This window comes from Nannobrachium achirus (assembly GCF_963921795.1).
Source record: "Nannobrachium achirus genome assembly, chromosome: 14".
NCBI classification, from domain to species: domain Eukaryota; kingdom Metazoa; phylum Chordata; class Actinopteri; order Myctophiformes; family Myctophidae; genus Nannobrachium; species Nannobrachium achirus.
This window is the reverse complement of record NC_137821.1, coordinates 12660559-12680531: the sequence shown is the minus strand read 5'-3', so window position 1 is coordinate 12680531 and position 19973 is coordinate 12660559. Positions and strand designations below refer to the sequence as shown.

Genomic DNA, 19973 nt, shown 5'->3' with positions numbered 1-19973 from the left:
ACATTCAAGGGCAGGGAACATGGTTCAAAATGTACCCTACACCAGGGGTCTTCAACAGGGGGTCTGGGACCCACAGGGGGTCCTCAGAGTTACTACAGGGGGTCCTCCAAATCTTTGTGTGATAGAAACTTTGTTCTCCTCTTTTTATATTAACCACTTGAACCCTAGCATTCTGAGAACTTTAGCCAAAAATAGCAGATCTACAAGCTCACAACGCCTCGCAGCGCGAGGCGTTGTGAGCTTGTAGATCTGCTATTTTTGGCAAAGAGGTTTGGTGTAGAGGGGAGAAAGAGCAGACTAAGTACTGAGTGAAAGGTCAAGTTTAAGCATTGACGGTTCAAGAGGTTAAATATCTGAAAACACAATTGACATGAATCCAAAATACACTGATGATTGTGATATGAAACTATATGGAATCTATGAACAGGATGTGGGGGTCCCTGCTTCATCTCTCTCTCAACGAAGGGGTCCCTGCTTCATCTCTCTCTCAACGAAGGGGTCCCTGCTTCATCTCTCTCTCAACTAAGGGGTCCCTGCTTCATCTCTCTCTCAACTAAGGGGTCCCTGCTTCATCTCTCTCTCAACTAAGGGGTCCTTGCCCTGAAAACGTTGAAGACCCCTGCCCTACACAAAGTGACCCAAAGGTTTTCAAAGTAAGGGGATGTATGTAGTCCCCATGGGGACCGTCATAGGGGATATATAATACTGCACTAGTTATACACAACTCACTTTAGTATGCAAATATATATTGCCCTCTAAAATGCTGCTAGTTTTGCACCTTTGTTCTTGTATTTATGTTTTATGCTCTGTTTCCCTGTATAATGGAATGTAATGTACTCCACTGTCTGCCCGTTTTCTTTTTTTTTTTTTTTTTTTTTTTTTTTTTTTTTCAGTGTGGACTGTGGATGTAAATTAGCATCTTTGTTAAATCCGGTATATTCACGTTGCATCGTTATGTAATGTTCATGTAATATGCAGTGTCCCATCTAAATAAACAGATAGAGTCAAGTTCCATCTGTGGCATTGCTTGCGTAGACACCATCCAGGGCCCTTTGGGGGGGCTTTTGAGATCCTTAACCGACAGGCGGATCTCACATCGCAGCATCCTGAGTGTGTGTGTGTGTGTGTGTGTGTGTGTGTGTGTGTGTGTGTGTGTGTGTGTGTGTGTGTGTGTGTGTGTGTGTGTGTTTTTCCTCATGCGATCGCCACATAATTAAACGGCTCATTCTAATATGCCTGGAGAACATGCCTGCTTTAATGCAACACACATGGAACACTACTGTTCCACACCCAGCTATCTCTCTCTCACTCTCATATCATCGTCTATGTCGGGTGGAAACCTCAAAGTATCCAAAACTGTTACTTTTCAGGATTAAAATACAACAGTAGCGAAAGTACAAGGTTCAGGGAATTCTTTATCTTCCTTAGGAGCACATTGCCTTGGAGATCAGTCCATAGCTGCATAAATACAGTATAAACACTTACAGAAGAAAGAAATGTTATGGTCGTCCTATGGACCTTGGGTCTATATGACCTCCTCTGTTTAGTTTACATTTATTTTCAGATGATGTTGATGGCACCATCTATACTATAATTTTGCGAATGTCTGTCTGAGTGAGTGTCTGTCTGTCTGAAACAGCGTTTCTCCTCAGTGGCTGGAGCAATTGATCTGAAATCGCATCACCATTAGCATATGAACACACCTGACATAACTGTGAAGCCCGTTTGTCACTTTCACAAATCGTATGCTGTATATTTGCATTTTTATGGTGTATCTACTATCTATTCTGCATCTAGCATGAGGCACATCTATTCTGCATCTAGCTTGAGGCAAAATGTTTAACCAGCTCTGTGTGTGTGTGTGTGTGTGTGTGTGTGTGTGTGTGTGTGTGTGTGTGTGTGTGTGTGTGTGTGTGTGTGTGTGTGTGTGTGTGTGTGTGTGCAGGCAGGCGGGTGTGTGTGCAGGCGGTTGGGCGGGCGGGCTGGGGGGGGGGGGGGGGGGGACAGTATCTCTGTAGCCATTAAACGAAACAGGTTTCTTACATTGATGCTCCTACATATTATCATGCAAGCACCAGTTAAAGTTACTTTCCATCCCTCATATACTGTATGCACAGTGCACATCCCATAACCCACACACTGCACATCATTTTGGAGCTCATATCTTTGAACGGGTAAGGGCTAGTTTTATAAACGTGTCTAGTCCAGATGTATGGCTGAGGATGTCATTATCGCTCTTGAGCAGTAGCAGAACGACAAGCCCCAAACCGCTTCGAGGCCTTTCGGATCCGCTACTTTTGAGGCTTGTCTGTGACGCTATGGCAATTGTTCTCAAAATGTTACATTTCAAGGTCTCCCTTTCCCTCTGACAGTGTACAAATGGAACCAAATGAACTCTTAACGGGTTCATTTGGTTCCATTTGTACACTGTCAGAGTTACAGACTTGTAATGGTCAATCCCCTAAAGGAACACAGAGGGTCCCTGCGTTTATATAAAAATAAAATAAAACAATAAAAACACTGGAGTTAAGAGGTTTCTGCCCGACAGCAACGGTATCCAGGCATGCTATTGGCCGGCAGCCAGCAGTACATAAAGAACAAGCACACAAACACATGCGGGGGGAGGGGGGCTGTGGTCTGGTAGACACATTACTGTACAACCAAAGTGTTTCACTACTATGCCCATTGGAAGCATTATGCAATGTAAAAACAAAAAAAGGTCCCAGGTCTGGGGAATGGGAAATGCAGCGGTCGTGGATGTACAGTATGGGGTCAACACTGCATATTACCGTGACCTTGCGGGACCTTTCAAGACCTGGCAACCCACCTACCCCTTGCTGTCAGATGTTGATTGATTGAAATCAACACACAGCCAAGAAATCTTTTGGCTTGTTTAAATTGGGGTCCCTTTTACAACTCGTAAAATATTAAATGACAGACAACAGAATAGAACACAGAACTATGCAGGCAGTAAAAAAAAGAATAATCAAAAGGAAAAAGAAAAGGTATTTACCGTACATTAGAAAGATCAGGGGGAGGTAAGGATGGGCTTTGCCAATTTGACCAAATGTTCTCTCCAATTTGTGTGGTAGAGGATTTGAATTCAATATAACGTATAAATATAACCAATAAATACAATAAAAAGAACTTTTAAAAACAACTCTTTTGATAGGTCAACATAAACAGAACTTTATTTGGCCAGCTCGGAATACGAGTGACACGTTGTGAGCTTGTAGAAGACTGTTTGGTAAAGAATGGGCCACATTGGCTGCTGCATAAGAGCCAACAGCTGTAAGAAAGCCAGGAAATTGGCCGATATATTCTGCCCTGCAAAGCCAAAGTGCAGTGACTACGTTTTTGGACACACCACCGACTTATGTGTGTAACGCAAAGGTCAAATTATCCTCCGTGGGGGATAAACAATTACCTGAAGAACTGACACACAATTAGTGTAATATCACTTGTAAGCTGATATCTCATTTGGCTGATCAGTTGAAACACTTAACCCATTTAGGCCTAGGATTATTGACTGCTTTAACTATTGAAAAATAGCAGATATACAAGCTCAGCGCGGCACCGAGTGCCACGCTGCAAGCTTGTAGATCTGCTATTTTTGAAAAATCATGTTTTTTTTTTTTTGCAAGTCTTTGAATATATCTATTTAAAATTTGCAACTCAAATATTTGCTTCTGAGTGGTCCCAGGAACAACTTATTTTGAGATGGGGGGTCTGCGGCCAAATACCTGTAATTATGGGGGTCCTTGACATGAAAAGGTTTGAGAACAGCATGATTTAGAGGAAGGATTTAGAAGTCGGGTCAAAGATCGGGTCAAAGATATTCAAAGACTTGCACTCATTTTCACGATTTTTCAAAAATAGCAGATCTACAAGCTCGCAGCGCGGCACCGAAGTTAAAGCATAAAATAATGGTTAAAGTGGTTAAAATCTAACGCGACTCGGGCGTCATTTTCAGTTAATTTGTTTTTCATAGTTACTCAACTTTGGCTTGGTGGGGCAGCATAGCTCTGGCCAAATATGTGGGTCTCTGTCTCTCCAACACACAGTCTCTGTCACACAAACACAATCTTTCCCCGCCTGCAGTCTAACCCTCTCTGTGTTGTGTGCTCTCCTCTCGCGTTGGAGTTCTCCAGCTCACTGCTTTTGGCCGGGACGGAGTGTAATTGGGCTAGCGGAGGGAAATGACAGGCTGGGGCTCCAATGGGGTTTGTAGTCAGTAGCGATATTGCTTTTTTCGGCCGTTTTTCGCCCGGAGTCGTCGCGGACCACCGCCACGGACCACAGCGACGGATACGAATCTGTGGAGGGGTAGAACGTAATTTTCTGGCCAGGATTTGGGGATTAAGAGGTTAAGAATCCTTCACCATCGTAAACACTGTAGCTGAGGGAGGCTACTTCCTGAAGAGACGGCAGAAACGCTGTGATTGGCCGGTAGTGTATCATGTGTGTATGATCCGCGATGTGATTGGCCAACGTATACACAACGTATACAGATGATGCAGATGACGTAATTTTGACGCGAAATTCTCCCCCCCCTCACGGCTTATAGAAAACATATAAAGAGAAGGCTTTAGAAGCTGAAAATAACGGAGTGGGTGTTCTAAAACTTTAGCGATTTAACAGTTAGAACAATTTTAAGATTTGTTTTTAAAAAAAATACATGGTATAACTTAAAGACCTTGAGGCCTACAAACACCTTCTAAATCAGTACTTCCCACACTTTCATGATTTTTCCAAAAAATGTACAAACGCACAAGCGTACAAGCTTTGAGCTTTTATATCTGTTATTTTTGAAGAGCCGACGCAGACACTTTCCTGGTTTTAACAGGCGTAGAGGTAGAATTTGCACTACAAGTACTGATCAATGCGACCCAGGGGAACATTTTTGTGACCTGTGTCACACTGAAAATAGCAGATTTACAAGACACACAACGCTGCAACGCATTGTTGAGTCGGTCCGCTATGTTTCCCGAGCACGACACCTGCTCGCAACTAAGTCAAACCCAGGCTTTACTGAGGGGTAGAGTTCTCAAATTCAGCCCGAGCCCGACCCGACCCGACGTTATCGGGCCGAGCCGGGCCCAAAAAGTATAATAATTAGTTGGGCCGGGCCGGGCCCCGGGCTCCGTCACTCAAGCAACAGAGAACAGGCGCATATCGCTGTCTGACTGTCTTCAGCGCAGCACTGCAGCCTGGCTAAGTTCCTAACCAATGGACCAAGGATAATAGGTGACGCATACAGAAGTATAGTCTATCAGTCTCATAGAGCAGTCTGGTTGTTGTGATGACGTCACAATCGAAACCTTTGGATATACGGAAATTCACAGCACAGCAGCGAGTCACCGTTAGCTCTGTGTTGAGCGGCTACGATGAAAGTTTCGAGCAGAGCTGCATGTTAAATTAAAAGGCATCAGACAATTTCACAAGTTTGTAATAAGTATAAATCCAAGAAAACTAGTTTAAAAGCAGAACCAACCTGGATATTATTGACAAGGACTTAAGAGGATTGTATTACAACAACATCAACATGATCAACCTAAAAGCACCATACTTTGACATCCTCTTACCATATAGAGACGATCATCTCCTCTGGTAAGATATTAATAATTCCATTATGCTTTCTGGTTAATCAAGTGTCCTTTGCTGCTGCTGTGTGCATTTATATTAAAGGGTTTACAGCCGCAGCGCGCCGCTTGTTGCCTGAGTTGTGTATGTTTAAGCATGGTGGTTAGGTGGTGTCGACCGTGTCGCGCACTAAACAACAGATCTGCAAGCCCAGAATGCAAGCTAGATGAACACGTTTTGGGTTTATAGATCTGTCGAGCCAGCTGCCTGTGTTTGATGCGTGACCGTTGAAAGGACGAAACATAAATCACGCAGGCAGCGACGGCAGGGGGAGAGAGGATGAGAGCTGTATGATTGAGATTGACTGTTGACAACAACAGGGATTTAACGTTAGCACATTTTGTGCAGAACCTTGCATGTTTCATGAACAATTTAACACGTGAAGTTGCCATTTCGCCAACTATTATATGTGCATTCTCTCACTGTTGTAATTTGAGACACTGGTGCTGCCAGCTGCCTACTGGCGAGTGGCGACGTTTCTTTTTTTCTCTCTCTCTCTCTCGGGCTGATGAGAAATGATGATAATTGTTAGGGTCGGGCCGGGCTTCGGGCCGGCCCACTCGGGCCCAGTTAGGGCCGGGCCTTAATTTTCAGGCCCGTTGAGAACTCTACTGAGGGGATGGGTGATATGTGAGGATACATAGACTGTGAATAGGACGCTTTGAGCCAGGGACCCTCCTCAGGGGGGCCTTTTTCTTGTTAAGGAATTCAAACGCCAGCACAAAAAAAACACTTCAATCCAAATATGTAATGAACTACAGACTGCAGACTTAAACTGAAAACCTCCCTCTGAGAGAGAGAGAGAGTCGGTTACAATGCAAACAACGGCCAAAAAAAAGATGAATGCATACGTCTTACAGCATATGGGTGATTTGAGGTGAACCGCTTTTAACCCATTCAGAACGGGTACACATCGTTGTGTATTATTATGTCATGCTTTAACTATTAAAAAAATAGCAGATATACAAGCTTTTTCAAAAAAGTGCTATTTTTGAAAAATCGTGAACATTTGACCCGATTCTTTAAAGGAGTAGTTCACCCCCAAAATGACTTTTTTTCTATTGATTAGTCACGCCATGGAGACTTGAGTTCAATAATATTTTTTGGTTTTTGTCACATTCCTAAGACAAAAATGTGATAACAATACATTTACCCCCATTCGTTCCGGATGGGGACCCGTTTCGAAACGGGTTCCCATCTGGAATCAATGGGGGTACATTTACTCGAATCAAATTTTTGTCTTAGGAATGTGACAAAAAACAAAACATGTTATTGAACTCTACTCTCCATGGCATGAGTAATCAATAGAAAAAAATCATTTTGGGGGTGAACTACTCCTTTAAGTGTCTTTTGAATCCTTCTAAGGTCTTTTTTAAAAAAACCTATGTTTCTATGTCAGTGGTTATCAAACCTTTTTCATGTGAAGGACCACCAAAATTATATGTATTTGGCCACGGACCCCCATCTCAAAATATTTAGTTCCAGGGACCCCCCCCAGAAGCAAAATTTAAGTTACAAATGTTCCCTTTAAGAAATACTCAAAGATTTGCTCGAATGTTCACGACTTTTCAAAAATAGCAGATCTACATGTTGGCAGCGTTGCTATTTTTCACTAGTTAAAGCATTCAATAAGTTTAGGCCTGAATGGGTTAAAATTCATTCCAGACAGACAGACAGACAGACAGTCAGTAGCACTAAAAAAAAGTACAGACGACCGTATACGGAGACTGCGACGTCTAATACAAACACTTTTTGAACACATAGTACTCAATAAAAGTGTTCAAAACGCAGACTTTTCTGCCAGAGGTAAAGCCGCGCACGCACGCACGCACGCACGCGCACACACACACACACACACACACACACACACACACACACACACACACACACACACACACACACACACACACACACACACACACACACACACACACACACACACACACACACACACACACAACTTATTGCCTCCATACCTTCGCGGGGAGAGGAGGGGGGAGAGAGAGAGGGGTCTAGACTAGGACAGCTTCCAAGAAAGAAAGAAAGAAAGAAAGAGGGGGGTGGGCCAGATGAAAGAAGGACAAAGATATCGTATCGGTCACGACGAGAGAAAGAATAACAACGACGACGGGGGCCATATTGAAGACGGGAGGAGGGGTTGGAAGGAACAGTGGCGTCAGTTCAGCAAAAGCTAGGGTATGGCAAAGATGGGAGTCCTCATGGAAAAGAGGCATTACATTTTGTATAACACGCTTCTATTGTGAAAATAGGCGATCTACGCCTCGCAGCGCGAGGCGTTGTGAGCATGTAGATCGGCTATTTTCACAATGTCTGAAAAAAATAGTATTTTCTGTTTTTTACCCAGGTTTCTACGGTTTCTTGGGCTGGATATGGCAGCCTGGAATGGTTTTTGAAGTGCAGCTAAACTTAGCATGTTAGTAAATGTGCCACAATTAACAATAATGCATTGCACCTGTGCAGCTGACCTGCGGAACCTGGTAATATACCATTTTTGTCAAGCTGGGGAGAATACAAGTGTGGAGAATATAATTATAATTACTAGCCCTTACCCGTTCAAAGATATGAGCTCCAAAATGATGTGCAGTGTGTGGGTTATGGGATGTGCACTGTGCATACAGTATATGAGGGATGGAAAGTAACTTTAACTGGTGCTTGCATGATAATATGTAGGAGCATCAATGTAAGAAATACCCGTTTCGTTTAATGGCTCCCCCCCCCCCCCCCCCCCCCCGCCCGCCCGCCTACCTTCACACCCCCCCCCCCCCCCCGTGTGTGTGTGTGTGTGTGTGTGTGTGTGTGTGTGGGTTTGTGTGTGATTGTGCATGGCCTGAACAACAGCGCCCCTCCCTTAACATGTGTGGTCACAAAAGGTACTGTAGGCTAAATAGATATAGATACACCATAAAAATGCGAATATACAGCATACGATTTGTGAAAGTGACAAACGGGCTTCACAGTTATGTCAGGTGTGTTCATATGCTGATAGTGATGCGATTTCAGGTCAATCGCTCCAGCCACCGAGGAGAAACGCTGGGACAGACAGACACTCACTCACTCACTCACTCAGTCAGACATTCGCAAAATTATAGTATAGATGTTAAATGTTGCATTAAGTAGTTATTTTACTGTAATTTAACAACATAATAACCAGCGCAGATAGACAAAGAGACATTCGTGGATTTATATTTAAAAGTAACTTTTATTCTCCCCCCTGGACCCAGGGTATGGCAGCTGCCATACCCAATTGACGCCCCTGGGAAGGAAGAGGGTCAGAAGAAGAGAGATGAGGTAATAAACGGGAGAGAGAGAAATGCATAGAAAAGGGAGGAGGAGAAGGAGGGACGAGTCAAGCGTTTGGACGGGCCAACTGTAGCTCAGTCAGTCTGTTCTTCAGAGACTACTATGTCAGTGGTTCTCAAACCTTTTCATGTCAAGGACCCCCAAAATGATATTTATTTGGCCACGGACCCCCATCTCAAAATATCTAGTTTCAGGGACCACCCAGAAGCAAAATTTGAGTTACAAACGTTCGCTTTAAAAATACATGTATTCAAAGATTTGCACACATTTTCACAACTTTAAAAAAATAGCAGATCTACAAGCTTGCAGCGCGGCACTCGGTGCCGCGCTGCGAGCTTGTATATCTGCTATTTTTCAATAGTTAAAGCATTCAATAATTCTAGGCCTAAATGGGTTTTAAAGTATTGGCTTAGGAATGTGACAAAAGTTAACTCAAAAATCTACATGAATTCAAAGCTTCATGTGTTGCGGAATTGATAGAAAATAAGTATTTGTTTGGGTGAACTAGACTCCTCTAAGTTGTTAAATATCGGAAATTGGTACCGAAATAAGGAAGGAAGGGGGTCAGAAGAGAGACGAGGTAATAAACGGGAGAGAGAGAAATGCATAGAAAAGGGAGGAGGAGAAGGAGGGACGAGTCAAGCGTTTGGACGGGCGTTGGGGGAGAATGAGGTAAGGACACGATATGGACATGTCAGTTTCCATAAACACCACCACGCAGGGACGTGCTGGCCATTGGGGAAAGCGGGGCAACTCCCAAACGGCCGGTTCATTCCCAGCCGGTCCAGGCCGGCCATTAGGAAAAAAATAAAAATAAAACGACGGCGTTCGTTCCATTTTGGGGGCTGGGCAGCCAACAAAGTAAATCGTCACTGTCGTGCAGAAACCTCGTATCGTAAGTTTCAAATTTGATTTTTTTTTTCGCAAAACAAAGCCCTGCTTCTTCATACAAGGATGTTGCACAAAAGTAGTGAAAACAGCAGATCTACAGGCACGTTGTGTGCTTGTAGATCTGCTGTTTTCACTAGTTTAAATCATTTTTAAAATGAAATACAAAACAAACGGTTTTGGACCCGACAAGGTTTCCACCCGACAACGACGAAATATAACTCATGTAATTGGCCCACTGGCTTGTCACTTGTCATGATCTGAAATGGCAAATCTTTGAGTAGCAGCAGCACTATAGAGAGAGATCTCTCTCTATAGCGCGCAATGAGGGCCTCTACAACTCTTTTTCCCGGGCTGAATCAGGAGCCCAGCACGTCCCTGGGAAAGAGGAGAGAGAGGGAGAGAGAGAGAAATGCATAGAAAAAGGAGGAGGAAAAGGAGGGACGAGTCAAGCGCTTGGACGGGCGTTGGGGGAGAATGAGGTAAGGACACGATATGGACATGTCAGTTTCCATAAACACCACCACGGCATTAGAGCGCGCAGCGTGCTGCGTCTGCTAGAGCCATTAGCTAGTCAGCTCTCTGGAGGCCCTTGAGGAGTATACTCCCCTCCAGGGACGTGCAGAGAATGTTAGAGAGGCAGGGGCTGACGTTTCTAAAAAAGGGCCTTGTGGTGAAAATATTGAAAATAGCAGACCTCCAAGCTCACAACGCGCCGCGATGCGTTGTGAGGTTGGAGGTCGGCTATTTTCGGTACTTCATAACACACTAAACTAAGCATAAAAAACACCCAATGTGAAGTGAGCGGTGGTCGTGCTTGCATAACGTCTTCAGACCAGGATTTGAGTCTAGGATGTACAGGCTATGCTACACACACACGTTTTGCTATGGCAAAACGCTGAGGAAAAAGGCTACAGACATACGACATATGACATCACTAAACAAACATGAAGCTACGTACACACATTTTACTATGGCAAAACGCTGAGGAAAAAGACTACAGACACACGCACAGCCACTCTATGGAGCGGTTTACCACCGCTCAAAAAAAGGCAGAATGGAGATGTGGTGTGGATTTCTGGACAGAGAGGGCAATTCTTTCAATATAAGACACTGCATTCAGGAAGTTCAGGAGAGTTTGGACAAGGCGATTCTCTTGAATGTTGCCTTCAGGTATGGCATGGAAAGAGGTAATTTGCATTTCTTTTAACATGGTAAAAACTGCATTCATGGTCTGGAGAGGGCACTTTTTACAGACGGATAAAAGGGCAGGGGCTCAAGCCCCCTTTGATATCTATGTGTGCACGTGCCTGCTGCCCTCCCCTCTCCTCTCATCTCCTCTCCATCATTCTGCCCTCTCTCCCGGGACCTCCTCTCCTCTCCTATAATCTTATCCCCTCTCCCTCATCTTCTCCGCTCAAAAAGGCGGGTGTACTGCAAGTGATTATTTTTGGGGGGGTTAAAGTAATTCAGCAAAAACAGTGAGTAGCTGATCTACAAGCTTGTTGCGAAGTTATTATGAAAACCTTCACCAGCTGTCTGTCCCTCTGTCTGTCCGTCACGTCACGTCATGTCATGTCATGTCACGTCACGTCACACTTTTGGCCCTACTCTTATCTCCAGGCACCGTTGCTCAGATCCATGCCAAACTTTGCACACACACTCCTTGGCTGGCAAACCACAACCTTCGCCCTTGATTGCTCACTTGCCCCTCTTCTAGCGCCACCATGAGGTTGCGTTTTGCATACGGACCCCGATTAGGGAGTCTTACTGGTAGATCAGCTTTCTTCAATGAAGAGTTTTGGTTTGGAGTAGTTCACCAAAATAATTATTTTCTATCCATCCCGCACCACATTCCTAAGACAATAATTTGATGACCGGCAGAGACTCAATGGAGACTTACCAGTCATTAAAGTATTGGCTTAGGAATGTGACAAAACACAAACATCTCCATGAATTCAAAGCTTCATGGGTTGCGGAATTGATGGAAAATAAGTATTTGTTTGGGTGAACTAGACTCCTCTAAGTCAGTGTTTCTCAACCTTTTTTCTGCATGGGCACACTTTTCATGTCCCACCAACATAATACGGGGGTGTAAATATCGTCACTGTCGGGAAGAAACATTGTATCTCCAAGTTTCAAATTTGTATGTTTCTTCGCAAAGTAAAGCCCTGCTTCATCATACAAGGCTGTCGCACAACAGTAGTGAAAACAGCAGATCTACAAGCACACAGTGCGCTTGTAGATCGGCTATTTTCACTAGTTTAAATCATTTTTAAAATGATAAATACAATACTGGCTTTCAAGCAGTTTCAAGGGGCACACTTGACCCTTCTCAGGGGCACACCAAAGGTCCCCAGGCACAGTGGTTGAGAAACACTGCTCTAAGTTGTTAAATATCGGAAATTGGTACGGGGATACTATAACAGTGGTTCTCAAAGTGAGGTCGCAGGACCTCTCCAGGGGTCCTTGAGGAGGTTCCAGGGGGTCCCCAGCTTGATAATTAGAAACCACATGGACCCTTACAGGTATGTGGCTCTACACATACAGATCCATTTGGTTCCATTTGTACACTCTTATATTTTTTGGCGTCGTCAGGCTCAACGGAACGTCGAGCGAGCCAGGGAGTCCAACCCTCTCTGCTGCTGCTAACAATGTCAGGTCGACAACACATGGACTTTCAATTCACACCACTTCACTGTGTGTGTGCGTGTGTGTGCGCGCGTGTGGAAGCTGTGTCAGGCATCTTGATTAAGTGTGGGTAGTGTTCTACATTTCCCAAAAGTTCATGCAAGTTAAAGGAAGTCAGTACAGTAATGTGTGTGCGTGTGCGCACACTTGTATTGCTATACATGTGAGGGCAAACCAGTGGCGTCAGTTCAGATAAAGCTAAGGTATGGCAACATGACTGATGGTGTCTAAACACTGGTCATGTTGCCATACCTTAGCAACAGGCACAATGAATTTAATTTAGAAAAGTACAGAAGTAAAGAAGTAGATTTTAGTTGATTCCCCTGTAGCCAGGGTATGGCAGCTGCCATACCTTGCCATACCCAATTGACGCCTCTAGGGCAGGGATCTTCAACAGGGGGTCCTCAGAGTTACTACAGGGGGTCCTCCAAATCTTTCTCTCTTTTTTATATTCACCACTTGACTTTAGCCAACAATAGCAGATCTACAAGCTTGTAGATCGGCTATTTTTGTCAAAGAGCTTTGGAGGGGAAAAAGAGCAGACTAAGTACAGAGTGAAAGGTCAACTTTATTAAGTATTGACGGTTCAAGTGGTGAAATATCTGAAAACCCACATTAACATGAATCCAAAATATACTGATAATCATGCTGTCAAACGATGAAACTATATGGAATCTATGATAAGGTTGTGGGGGGTCCCTGCTTCATCTCGCTCTCAAATAAGTGGTCCTTGGCCTGAAAACGTTGAAGACCCCTGCTCTAGGGCAAAATGTACCCACAGCAGTATTTGAGAACTATTCTCTGTGAGGACAACTCTCCTGGTCCTCACGAGAGCAATGGTTGTTTTATGGTTCAATAATTCTGTTAGGGTAAGGCTCACAATTATGAAAAGATTCAAGTTAGGGTTAGAATTAAACATTTCCTGAGAACCTCAGCCAGCTTGTGGCTGACTGCTGTGGTGTGATAAACTATGTGCACAGTGAGTCCATTAAGACAGATGCACAGCTGCCAAAGTGAGTGCGGGCTTTTGTGAATGTCGTTCATTGTGGTTCTGGTCTCAGTGTGGTTCTATTAAAGCCACAGCACCTGGTTGAGCGGTAGTTAGCTGCAATCGTCTGTTCACTTTGGGGTTTTTTGTTAAGATGGTTTGTGTAGATAGACTGGGATAAACTTATTTTTTACTTGCGCCACAGAGCGTGCAAGTACTGCGATCGACTGGGTATGTATGTCAGTGTCCTTCTTTGTTTAAGCTTGTAGCCCAATCAGGGATCAGCATTTCTGGCAACGTCATCATTAACAGCCAATGAGGGACCAGCATTCCTGGTGATTCCAGTGGTGATGTCACTGGTGATGCCAGTGGTGAGCACACCTTATGGCACACTCTGCTGGCCCACAAGTAGGCAATTAATTATATATATATATTTTATCAGCAGCCCGCAGCTGCTCCTCCTCACACACACAGAGAGAGAAACGTGCATGCGTGCACCCAGCTGCACAGCCTGCACTGACCAGATGAGAGACAGAAAGAGACGCTGTTTTGGGGGGGGGGGGGATTTCTTTTCACGGGTGACGCTCATGTGAATCATAATGGAGAAGATGCACTCTTTCTTGGCTATGGAGAAACATATTAGCACTCTTACGCACCGAGAGGATATCTCACTCACTCACTCACTCACTCACTCACTCACTCACTCTCTCTCTCTCTCTCCTAAACTGGCTACTTAGCCTAGCGATAGCATTAGCAAGCTATCGTAGCCGGCTGCCGGCAGCTAGACTATCAGATTGCCAACACAAAAGCCAAGGGCAGTCACAGTGTCTCTCTCTCTCTCTCTCTCTCTCTCTCTCTCTCTCTCTCTCTCTCTCTCCTAAACTGGCTACTTAGCCTAGCGATAGCATTAGCAAGCTATCGTAGCCGGCTGCCGGCAGCTAGACTATCAGATTGCCAACACAAAAGCCAAGGGCAGTCACAGTGTAGCCTCGGGATCCAGGCAGCCTGAGGCAGGTCCCCAGCATAGACTGTAAAATATAGGGGGTCCCAGGCATGTCCACAGTGTGATGTTGTCTGACTCTCTAACTGACGAATATGCGAGCCGCTCAAACAAGCAGCAAATCTAGCCCTCGTAGTCCCCTCTCACAGTGGCGTCAGTTCAGAAAAAGGTAAGGTATGGCAACATGACTAGACACCAGTCATGTTGCCATACCTTAGCAACAGGCACGATGAAAAGTACATTTTTATTATTTCCCCTTGTAGCCAAGGTATGGCAGCTGCATACCCCTGCCATACCCAATTGACGCCCCTGCCCTCTCACTGAGCCAGCGAGAGACATGCAGTGGAATCTGCTTGTTGCCAATTCTGATTATTATAAGCCACATTGACGTTGGGCTTGTTTTTATGTAAAGTTGCTAATTAAAAATGGCGGTTGTGGTTGTGAGCTTGCAGATCGGATCAGCTATTTTCAAATAGCCAACTTAATAGGTTTAAAGTGTTCATATGGCCTATATTCACTTCCCTTGGGTTTGTTTTCATAGACCTGGTTGCTTATTCCTCTCGCAAAATCTGGCAACAATCCTATTTTGATAATGGGGTTTATAGAGAGAACTTAAGGTTATTTACAATAACCCCCTTTAGTTTGATGTTTTGCTAAGAATGCACAGCAGAAAATTAGTCAAGTGTAACTCCATTAGGTGCATTTGTTTTACATGCTGCTAAGAATACACCATGGAACAGTGGTTCTCAAACCTGTTCATATCAGGAACCCTCAAATTAATATGTATTTGGCAGTGGACTAACATCTGAAAATATCTTGTGCAGATAAATGCAAGATTTGTTAGAATGAACAAAAATATTTAAACATTGTTAGATTTCTTTTTGAAAAAGATCTACAAGCTAGATTAAAGTGGTTAAGCTGATTTTGATACTATATACTGTATATATATATTCTAGGGCTGGGGACCCCCTGCCCTAGAATATGGGTGTTGTTGGTTGTTGAAAGTTGAAAATGAGTTCGAATACATTTAACTCATTGAGTGCCAGCCTATCACCACTAGAGGGCGCCCAGTGACCAGAGAATAATAGAGATATGCTGGTAATGCATGCCCAAGCCCTGGAGCCATGACTTTTTTTACAAAGGAAAGGACACTTTCCTTTGTGCATGTACAGGAAGAGGATGAAGTTAGCTTGAAGTTAGCTATTGGCTACCAAGCATTTTAGAAGCCTTATTTTCGTCAACTTAGCCATGATTAAACCTTGCACACCTCATGCATGGGAAAAAAACAGAGAAGAATGAGCTCTAAAAAATCCAATGCAATCCTGGATTGCATTGGAGTGGATTTGTGCAGTTTGTTCACAGCTTTCAAACAAAAAAATCCGATTGGAAATCCGTTCAGGCATTCTTGAGATAATCGCCATTATGTTTTACATGTAATGTAAACAAAAATGGCTGCCCTGTATGTTAGATGGGGTTGTATGGGGGTGGAACATGCAAAATCGCGATTGAAATCATGTTCACCAGATTTGATGGGGTCCAAAAAAAAAAAAAAAAAAAAAATTAAAAACATTTTTTTCAACAAAAAAATTTTTTTTTTTTTTTTTTTTTTTTTTTTTTAAAGCCGAACTTGTTCGGGATCGGCACTCTACGATACGCTAATAAAGCCGAACTAGTTCGGGATTGGCACTCAAAGAGTTAAGGGAAAAAAACTGGGGTATTTTATAATTTTTTTGTATCGAAAAAATATCGAACCGTGACCACAAAATATCGATCCAAATCGAACCGTGAATTTTGTGTATTGTTGCAGGCCTAATAAATACATATATTTTTTGTGGAAGCGGTGATGCCAGTGGTGAGTGCACCTCGTGGCGTGGCAGCTCGACTGGCATTTCTAATATCTAATGTCAGCTACCATGTGTACCCCTGCTTGATCTCCTTTCCCCGGGACCTAGGCTCTAATGTAGCCTGACAGCACATTGCGGGTTCGACTCCCGATCCCCACAGCCTTTGCTGCTTGTCACTCCCCATCGCTCTCCCCATTTCTTGTCAGCCTACTGTCCTGTCAAAGAAAGGCATAAAATCCCCCAAATAAATCTTGAAAAAAGATGTTATAATAATGACATCAAGTTACCATATACAGGAGAGCAATTAGCCAGTAGCAATGCCCCTCCCAAAAAGCTTTTGTTCAATGCTAGCTTAGAATAACTTCCTGCTTGCCAAGGTTTGCCTTGGCAACAGCCTTGGCAAGCTGCCGGTTGCTAAGCTAGCATTGGACAAAAGCTTTTAGGGGAGGGGCATAGCTATTGGCTAATTACCATATCTGGGAGAACAATAGGCATCTGCTTCACTGATTGGCTAAACTTGCCATGGGGTTTGCGTAACTACACATATAAGTGATTGCATGCTCAAACTAGCAGCATTCTGTTACGGAACAATCCTCAATCGATAGAGCTGCATTATTTCAACTGAATTATTCCATTTTCATCCACAGTGCTGCAGGAGTGTGAAATGTTTCACTGGACCGCCCATTTCAATGGAACTCCACATAGATCCTATCGTCATGCTGCTGTTGTTGTGGACAACAAGCTGTACTCGTTTGGAGGGGACAGCAACATGAATGACAGGAATCAGATTGATGTGTACGTCTTCAACACAGTGTCTTTGAGCTGGATGAAGTTGACCCCAGTGACGACTGGAACAAAAGAAGGTCACCTTGAGGTTCCCTCTTGGCGCAGGGGCCACACAGCTATGTTGATAGAAGAGATTAGCTACATCTGGGGAGGTCAGCGTCTACGTGCTTTCACATGGGAGTGCTGCAACGTGCTTTATGCATTTGATATCGACACCCACACATGGTTCAAACCCATGGTTTCTGGTACAGTTCCAGAGGAGAGGAGTTACCATTCAGCCTGTGTCTTTGGGAAGGTCATGTATATCCATGGAGGATGTATCTATGATTATAGACCCACTAATGACATCTACAAGATGGACACCACCACGATGATGTGGTCTTTAATTAACACCAGAGGCACACCACCACTTGTTTCATCAGATCACTCTGCCACCGTCATCGGAACAAAGATGTTTGTAACTGGGGGACGAACAAAGCAGTGGAATCAGTACAACAACATCAGAGTGTTTGACACAGAGACCAACTGCTGGCTGAGCACACCTTCTACAGAGTGTCTTCCAGAACGCTGGGGTCATTCAGCCTTTGCCTACAATGGAGAGCTGTACATATATGGTGGCTTCAACAGGAACAAGTCCTTAAATGATCTGTGGAAATTCAATCCAGAAACCTTCTGCTGGAAGAAGGTTGAGCCCAAGGGAACAGGCCCTTGCTCAGGGATGTCTTGGATGTGCTGTTGCATGGTGGGAGATCGTATCATCCTCTATGATCATGACCTGTACATCTTAGACTTGAGTCCTAGCCTGAAGACGTTAAACAAGCTAGCGGTTATTCAGCACAACCTGGAGCAGTCAGAACTCCAACACAACATTAGGTGGGAACTGGCAGCCATGACTAACCAACAGCAAGAGAAAAAATAATAGAAAATAATAAAGTACCCGGGGAAAGAAGTACTCTTTAAAAGTACTCTCTCTCTCTCTGTCTCTCACACACAAGGAGTAAACGAGTAAAGTGAAATAATAATAATAATAAAACAAAAATAAGAAAGAATAATACGAAAAAAACACACTTCTTAAAAGGAGGAGGAGTACTACAAAATTACTTACTTCCTATCAACTCGGTGCCGTCTACTACCGGAGGTAACATATCCTTGGTTTGAACTCCCTTTGGTCCGACCACCTAAATCTAACCTTAAAGTTATACCATGTAACTTTTTTTATAAAACAAATCTTAAAAATGTCCTAACTGTTAAATCGCTAAAGTTTTAGAACCCCCACTCCGTTAATTTCAGCTTCTAAAGCCTTCTCTTTATATGTTTTCTATGAGCCGTGAGGGGGGGGGAGAATTTCGCGGCAAAATGACGTCATCTGCATCATCTGTATACGTTGTGTATACGTTGACCAATTATATCGCGGATCATAAACACATGGTACACTACCGTCCAAACACAGGCGTATCTGCATTATCTTCAGGGAATAGCTTGCTTCAACAGCTTTGTTTACACTGGTCTAGAAGTCTAGCATGTAACTCCCCAACCGCTGCTCGTAGAGGGACACGAGAGACCTCAATGGATGCGTCTCGGCGAGGCGGACGCGGTGGTCTGAAGGCCCGGTCCGCGGCGAAAAACGGCCGAAAAAAGCAGACGCGACCGCCGTTTGCTATACTGCTACAGACCACTAGTTGAGCAACTTACTAGCTTTAACCCTAACCTCAGTAAAACAATGCCTAAAGGGTTAGACATTTCCTGAGAACCTCAGCCAGCTCGTGGCTGACTGCAGTGGTGTGATAAACTATGTGCACAGTGAGTCCATTAAGACAGATGCACAGCAGCCAAAGTGAGTGCAGGCTTTTGTGATTGTGGTTCATTGTGGTTCTGGTCTCAGTGTGGTTCTGTTAAAGCCACAGCACCTGGTTGAGCGGTAGTTAGCTGCAGTCCTCTGTACACTTTGGGGGTTTTGGTTAGGATGGTTTGTGTAGCTAGACTGGGATAAACTTCTTTTTTGCCAGACCCATGAAATGGGTAGGCCTACATAAGCAAATGTCGGTCTGTCTGTCCGGGTTTTCTATATAAAGGGTATATATGATGATGACATGATGATGACATACCTACAAAAGGCATGATGTCATAAATGATGATGACAGACAGGGGGTCTGGCACAACCAGGTTGACCTGGTCTAGTTTACTTGCACCAACAGAGCGTGCAAGTACTGCGATCGGCTGGGTATGTATGTCGGTGTCCTTCTTTGTTTAAGCCTGTAGCCCAATCAGGGACGAGCATTTCTGGCAACGTCATCATTAACAGCCAATGAGGGACCAGCATTCCTCGTGATGCCAGTGGTGATGTCACTGGCATCGCCAGTGGTGATGCCAGTGGTGAGATCACCTAATGGCACCATGTATGGCCTATTTGTGCACAAGGAGCAAGTTGGCACCTTGACAGAGTGCAGTTCTAGTTGCCAGACCCATGAAATGGGTAGGCCTACATAAGCAAATGTCGGTCTGTCCCTTTTCTATATAAAGGGTATATATGATGATGACATGCCTACAAAAGGCATGATGTCATAAATGATGATGACAGACAGGGGGTCTGGCACAACCAGGTTGACCTGGTCTAGTTATTACTTGCGCAAGCAGAGCGCGCAAGTAGTGCCATCAGCTGGGTATGTATGTATGTATGTATGTATACATATAATTATGTATATAATATGTATGTATATATATATATATATATATATGTTGGTGTCCTCTCTTGTTTAAGACATCATCATTAACAGGCAATGAGGGACCAGTATTCCAGGTGATGCCAGTGGTG

General features: G+C 44.0%; 1 protein-coding gene across 1 annotated transcript in view; it reads right to left on the bottom strand.

Annotated features, from left to right (window-relative positions):
* afap1 (actin filament associated protein 1) overlaps nucleotides 1-19973 on the bottom strand; it is a 139718-nt gene that overhangs the window by 39851 nt on the left and 79894 nt on the right. The gene's annotated exons all lie outside the window — the stretch shown is intronic.